Source organism: Coregonus clupeaformis, chromosome 4, assembly GCF_020615455.1.
Source record: "Coregonus clupeaformis isolate EN_2021a chromosome 4, ASM2061545v1, whole genome shotgun sequence".
In the NCBI taxonomy this organism is placed as follows: Eukaryota; Metazoa; Chordata; class Actinopteri; order Salmoniformes; family Salmonidae; genus Coregonus; species Coregonus clupeaformis.
Window position 1 is genome coordinate 846,141 of NC_059195.1, and position 7,784 is coordinate 853,924.

A 7,784-nucleotide genomic window follows, 5' to 3' on the forward strand; every position below is an offset into this window, starting at 1 on the left:
CATTCAGGATAAAGCGGCGTTAGCCTTCCCTGAAGCAGGTTAGAGTTTAGGATTCATTGCCATAGAAATTGACTGTACATGGCTAAAACTAGAGCCACCTACGTGTCAACGGTTATCCCTAGTTGAACTCAGAATTGACCAAAGTTAGCTCGCTAACTCCGCTATCCTGCTTTGTAGTATACCCCTCTGGCCTCTGAACAGAACACAGAGTTTTTTCACCACTCACGTTGACTCTGGGTAGTTGATGTAGCTACAGCAGAGAATACCCAGCCTGCTCTTCTCTGATAAGATAAACATCTTATCTGGTGAAAAACTGTGACTTGATCAATTATCCTACCTTAAGTCTCTGAGCAATTACCTGATTAACGCAGTTAGTCTGGAGACTTCATTTCTTATGGATCTCTTTCCGTGGAATGCTTAGGTAATGGCTGGGGAATACTTGGTTTGGCTCACACCAGGTCTATCTGTAACAGGAGCGAGATCGAGAGACAACAGGTAGCTTAAAATAAGAATGTGAAGAAAATGATGAGTCAACCTCAGGTCTTATCTGAACTCCCTCTCTGTCTACTCACTCTCCATATCCCCCTCTGCCCTCATACAAGACGGTCTGTAGATGTAAATTCAGAATGAGTAAATGGCTGCAGATGCAGGATCGTAATTTGATCACCTTGTTGCAGGAGAACTTGTGCCGGGAGGCTAGGGTCAGTCTGTCCTATCTGGTGAAGTTCTCCTGTCGTATCTGGTGTCCTGTGTGAACCTAAGTATGCTCCCTCTAATTCTCCCTAATTCTAACCCTTTTCCTAACCTTAACCTAATTCTCCTAACCTGCTGCATAAGTTCTAACCTGCTACGATAAGTCAAATCTGACAAAAGCTGTATACCATCTAGTCAAAACCCGCCAACGTTGTTTCTGATGGTGGCTGGGTGGTATATAATAATATATAATGATAATAATAATATATACGTAGACTTTTAAATATGGAATTAAGATGATTTTAAAACAAACAAAAAAGAGAAGCAACTTAACAAGAGATGATGCATAGCAAATGTCTGTAACTCATGAAAGAGAAAAGAAACAGAGAGATATGTTTTTCTTTAAGCTAATCTTGTAAAAAAAAATCTAATTGAAGTAAAGCCCAGCATGTGTTTACTACAGTGTTCCGGAAGCATCAGTCCACCTGATTGACAGGCCAGATGAAAAGTTCCTCAGCCAAAGCCTTTTTTCTCATTCTCGCCCTTCCTTTCCTCCCTCCTAGTTTCCGGCGATAAGAATGCACAGAGTAATTACAGCCCAGAGTTACTGGTTTTACATCAATAGTGCTGCTTTGGCTGAATAAAATGGGAAAACGACAGCATGTTCCCGGACTGATAAAAAATCCTTTGGTCTTCACTTTCAGGCTTTTAATACAACACATTCTTTGATTGACGGCACTGTATTTCTTATGCAAGAGGAAGTGACCACAAAAAGGTTAAGTGACAACGCCAGGCACGTCACACAGTCAGGAAATGGCAAATATTTGCTCTTATTGATTTAATGTATAATAAACATCTAGGAGGAGTTACTGAAATCTTGTCTCTATAGCGCTTGACTGCAGTTCATAAAATAATTAAACTATTTCACCTATTTCACCTTATCCAGTAGCATCCAATGGGTCACCAATCTGCCCGCATTGAATGCATTGACATTTTTCCAAAGTGTTACAGGGATTTTTTCCAAGCGTCCAAGTCAACCCAGCGTACACACGATGTAATACGTTATTAAATTACTCTAAGCCCATTCGGTTGGATTACGATATGGTAATATCAGGTTTGTGTCTCTCCCTCCTCTGTTGCCTGTCGGAGGACGGATAATAAATAGCATATTAATGTAGTCTCACTTTATTGTGCCACGGCAACTCTCCGTGAAGGACAATAAAGAACGGAGGGAACATACTGTACATGTGCATACCATTCAGCTGTGACTGGGTCCCCCGTGGCCCTGCCGCGCTCAACCTAACCGGCTTCCTGCAGCGGCTTCAGAAGCAAGGGCATGTGGGTAGACACAGAGCACTGTAGTCAATTAAGACTTTTAAGCGCCACTTTATTCTCACAGAGTTCAGGGAAGCGCTGACCTCGTTCTACCTTCATAATGCGTGACTCTCAGTCAGTGGGTTACTCAGCAGCCTACTGTATTGACCACATCGACAAGCTGATTGAAGATACTGTAGTAGGAGGGGGTCCTTCCCCATGCCTTGTGTGGTTTGAGGTCTGGGTTGATGGAAAGGCACCCATGCACATTGTTCCATTGTGACAGCCTCTATCACAGTAACACACGAGCCCAGGCGGCAACCGCACGATTAAAGCATATGGTTTGAGTTGTTGATTAATGGTGTGTACTCTTGGTGCCGTGCAGGGGAGAATATGCTTGTCTCAAAGAATATGTTTGTCTCGGGTTTGTTCGGGTGGTTCAGTGAAACAATTTTAGTTTCTGAGGTAGAAGTTTTTGGTGAGGGAGGCCCTGCTCTCTCCGCTCCCAGATGCTTAGCCCATTTCATTCCGATCTCCTCTGCATTTTTGTAGCCATTTGCTACAGCCTGTCAACTATGCCTCTGCCTATCCCTGTTCTCTCCTCTCTGCACAGGCTACACAAACGCACCACACCGCGTGGCTGCTGCCTCTCTAACCTGGTGGTCCCTGCACGCACCACCCACGTGGAGTTCCAGGTCGCAGGCAGCCTCTGGAACTGCCGTTCTGCTGCCAACAAAGCTGACTTCATCCCAGCCTATGCCAACCTCCAGTCCCTCGACTTCCTGGCGCTGACGGAAACATGGATCACCACTGAAAACACTGCTACTCCTACTGCTCTCTCCTCGTCTGACCATGTGTTCTCGCATACCCCGGAGAGCATCTGGTCAGAGGGGGTGGTGGTACAGGAATCCTCATCTCTCCCAAGTGGACATTCTCAATTTTTCCCCTAACCCATCTGTCTATCTCCTCATTTGAATTCCATGCTGTCACAGTCACTAGCCCATTTAAGCTTAATATCCTTGTCATCTATCGCCCTCCAGGTTCCCTTGGAGAGTTCATCAATGAGCTTGACGCCTTGATAAGTTCCTTCCCTGAGGATGGCTCACCCCCTCACAGTTTTGGGGGATTTCAACCTCCCTATGTCCACATTTGACTCATTTCTCTCTGCCTCCTTCTTTCCACTTCTCTCCTCTTTTGACCTCACCTCTCACCGTCCCCCCTACTCACAAGGCAGGCAATACGCTTGACCTCATCTTCACTAGATGCTGCTCCTCTACTAATCTCACTGCAACTCCCCTCCATGTCTCCGACCACTACTTTGTTTCCCTTTCTCTCTCACTCTCCTCCCACACTACTCACTCTGCCCCTACACAGATGGTAATGCGCCGCCGCAACCTTCGGCTCTCTCTCTCCCACTACTCTCTCCTCTTCCATCCTATCATCTCTTCCCTCTGCTCAATCCTTCTCCCTCCAATCTCCTGATTCTGCCTCCTCAACCCTCCTCTCCTCCCTTTCTGCATCCTTTGACTCTCTGTGTCCCCTATCCTCCCGGCCGGCTCGGTCCTCCCCTCCAGCTCCGTGGCTTGATGACTCATTGCGAGCTCACAGAACAGAGCTCCGGGCAGCGGAGCGGAAATGGAAGAAAACTAAACTCCCTGCCGACCTGGCATCTTTTCACTCCCTCCTCTCTACATTTTCTTCATCTGTTTCTGCTGCTAAGGCCACCTTCTACCACTCTAAATTCCAAGCATCTGCCTCTAACCCTAGGAAGCTCTTTGCCACATTTTCCTCCCTCCTGAATCCCCCCCCCTCCTCTCTCTCTGTGGATGACTTCGTCAACCACTTTGAAAAGAAGGTTGACGACATCTGATCCTCGTTGTTAAGTCTAATGACACTGCTGGTCCTGCTCACACTGCCCTACCCTATGCTTTGACTTCTTTCTCCCTCTCTCTCCAGATAAAATCCTGCGACTTGTGACTGCAGGCCGCCCAACAACCTGCCCGCTTGACCCCATCCCCTCCTCCCTTCTCCAGACCATCTCCGGTGACCTTCTCCCCTACCTCACCTCGCTGATCAACTCATCCTTGACCGCTGGCCATGTCCCTTCCGTCTTCAAGAGAGCGAGAGTTGCTCCCTTCTCAAAAAACCAACACTCGACCCCCACTGATGTCAACAACTACAGACCAGTATCCCTTCTTTCTTTTCTTTCCAAAACTATTGAGCGTGCACGCCTTTAGCCAACTCTCTTGCTATCTCTCTCAGAATGACCTTCTTGATCCAAACCAATCAGGTTTCAGGACTGGTCATTCAACTGAGACTGCTCTTCTCTGTGTCACGGAGACTCTCCGCACTGCTAAAGCTAACTCTCTCTCCTCTGCTCTTGTCCTTCTAGACCTGTCTGCTGCCTTTGATACTGTGAACCATCAGATCCTCCTCTCCACCCTCTCCGAGCTGGGCATCTCCGGCGCGGCTCACTCCTGGATTGCGTCCTACCTGACCGGTCGCTTCCTACCAAGTGGCGTGGCGGGAAGCTGTCTCCGCACTACGTGCTCTCACCACTGGTGTCCCCCAGGGCTCGGTTCTAGGCCCTCTCCTTTTCTCCCTATACACCAAGTCACTTGGCTCTGTCATATCCTCACATGGCCTTTCCTATCATTGCTACGCTGACGATACACAACCAATCTTCTCCTTTCCCCCTTCTGATAACCAGGTGGCGAATCGCATCTCTGCATGTCTGGCAGACATATCAGTATGGATGACGGATCACCACCTCAAGCTGAACCCTGGCAAGACGGAGCTGCTCTTCCTCCCGGGAAGGACTGCCCGTTCCATGATCTCGCCATCACGGTTGACAACTCCGCTGTGTCCTCCTCCCAGAGTGCGAAGAGCCTAGGCGTGACCCTGGACAACACCCCTGTCGTTCTCCGCCAACATCAAGGCGGTGACCCGCTCCTGCAGGTTCATGCTCTACAACATTCGGAGAGTGCGACCCTGCCTTACACAGGAAGCGGCGCAGGTCCTGGTCCAGGCACTTGTCATCTCCCGTCTGGACTACTGCAACTCGCTGTTGGCTGGCCTCCCTGCCTGTGCCATTAAACCCCTACAACTCATCCAGAATGCCGCAGCCCGTCTGGTGTTCAACCTTCCCAAGTTCTCTCACGTCACCCCCTCCTCCGCACACTCCACTGGCTTCCAGTTGAAGCTCGCATCCGCTACAAGACCATGGTGCTTGCCTACGGAGCTGTGAGGGGAACGGCACTCCGTATCTTCAGGCTCTGATCAGTCCCTACACCCAAACGAGGGCATTGCGTTCATCCACCTCTGGCCTGCTGGCTCCCTTCCTCTGCGGAAGCATAGCTCCCGCTCAGCCCAGTCAAAACTGTTCGCTGCTCTGGCACCCCAATGGTGGAACAAGCTCCCTCACGACGCCAGGACAGCGAGTCACTCACCACCTTCCGGAGACATTTGAAACCCCCACCTCTTTAAGGAATACCTGGGATAGGATAAAGTATTCCTTCTAACCCCCCAAATTGTAAAGTGGTTATCCCACTGGCTATAGGGGTGAACGCACCAATTTGTGAGTCGCTCTGGCTAAGAGCGTCTGCTAAATGACGTTAATGTGCCCTTGAGCAAGGCACTTAACCCTAATTGCTCCTGTAAGTCGCTCTGGATAAGAGCGTCTGCTAAATGACTAAAATGTAAATGTAAATGTAATGTCTCAAAGAATATGCTTGTCTCAAAGAATATGCTTGTCTCAAAGAATATGCTTGTCTCAAAGAATATGCTTGTCTCATTACTTGAGAATAATGAAAACAAAGGAGCACAAGGCAAGACAATAATATTATTGATTGCTTTAGAGGGAAAAGATGGCATTGGTTGTTTACGCTTATCGCACAGTACAGTATGTGGAATACATGCAATATCATTGTTGTAATGGACCGTCTAATGTAAGAGTCATGTGGTAATGTCCATTTTAATGTTTGACCTATCGGCCTAATCTTTCCCTGTTGATATTTGATGGCAATTTAACACTTCATACGCCATTATGTCCTCATGAAGTAAACTATGTTAGGGTGTGTACACAACTCTATGCATTTGTATTGATGTGTGTGTGTGTGTGTGTGTGTGTGTGTGTGTGTGTGTGTGTGTGTGTGTGTGTGTGTGTATGTGTGCGTTCACACCCGCCCACACACCTACTTGTGTGTGTCCTATACAGGGGATCGATTTCAAATTTCATTCGACGGGACTTTAAAAACCCAGATAATGTCTCGGATCACTTCACTTGATCACTTCAGTGGCAAATTATGTATGAGACTCTGAAGCGCCTCACATTGATCTGTGTAAATGCTGCCCCAGGATTAGTTGTAATCTCTCCGGCAGGAACACCCAGGTCCGCTCGATAAGTCTGGGACTCAGGCTGAGCGATCAAATTATACAAGTGCCGACTCAATGGGGGCAACACGGGAGCGCTGCTCAGATGTCCTGATGAATATTAGATGGAGACATAATTGTGTTGTGTTTAACTGTGCATTGGAGTGGAGGTTGACTGAGGGCCTGCCCTGGCTCCAGTGATGTAGGCCTAGATGTATACAAGCAGCCTGAATGAACACAGGGAAATTCCTGCTTACTACAAGTCACCTCCATCAGCTCAAGGCAGAGCTACCCTAAACCTTGGTGTCCCACAAGGGCACCACAGGCTACATTTAGATGGATGGCAGGCTTCCAGGTTAGCGCACTCATTTAAGCATGTATTATTGGTCTCTGTCACTCTCGCACCAGGAAGTAAAGTTGGCATAGTCTTTGACAGGATTCCTAATACCTATGATTAGAATTTGTGATGCCCAAAAAATATTAGCACTAAGGTCATGTAATTCAGCAGCTGTCAGACTGTCAGAAAAAATTATAACATGCTAGGGCCATAAATAGCAATATTGTTGCTTCTGTATAACTAGGCCTTCAAATAGTGATATTGTTCTCATTGCATATCAATCAGTTGATCTGGTTTTCAGCTGGTGTCTCCTCGTATGCCACCATGTACATATGGTTTAGTGCATATTTAATGCAGTTTCTTTATGTTCCTCAGTGACTTACTCTATTCTATAGACTTTGACTATAATACTTATAGAATGAGGTAGCAGTTTTTCCTCAAGTCTTATTTTGGTAGCTAATTGAACACATTTACTGTATATGAAGGGCCACCTAGGAGGTAACAGGCCTTGAGGACTTAGCCTAAATGCCAATTCGCTCAGTGACAGTTTTGGCTGATAGCCCCGCTTCCCAGCTTCAATTGAGTTCACCTCTGAAGACTCAAGGTATCGGGTTACATATCCACAGCCATTGGAGGCTGGGAAGTCCCGCCTAAACTTTCATTAACTGGTCCGACTGTCCGTCAATCTGTGGTGGAAGGGTACGTCACAGGCGTGGCCTCATATGCTGCATAGCATTGGGAAGCTGAGAGTCTCCCGCATTGATGGGAAATAGTCTTATCGTTCTATGACAAACACAAATGGTTTTATATCGAATTTGATTTAAAAGAAACAATATTTTTATATGTGAAACAAAACAACTTTGTCTTCATCACAGATATATAACATTTATAGGAGATGAAAGCTGAGATCGTAACAAATTTGTAGAGTCGCTAGCCAGCTCTCGGTGGGTTTCACAAGGGGAGGGAGACGAATGAATGAAAGCTGTGCCCCAAAAAGAAGGCACATTTTCCCTACCCACTAGTTATATGATGAATTATTACAGTAATAAGGCAGCTGAAATCTTACAGT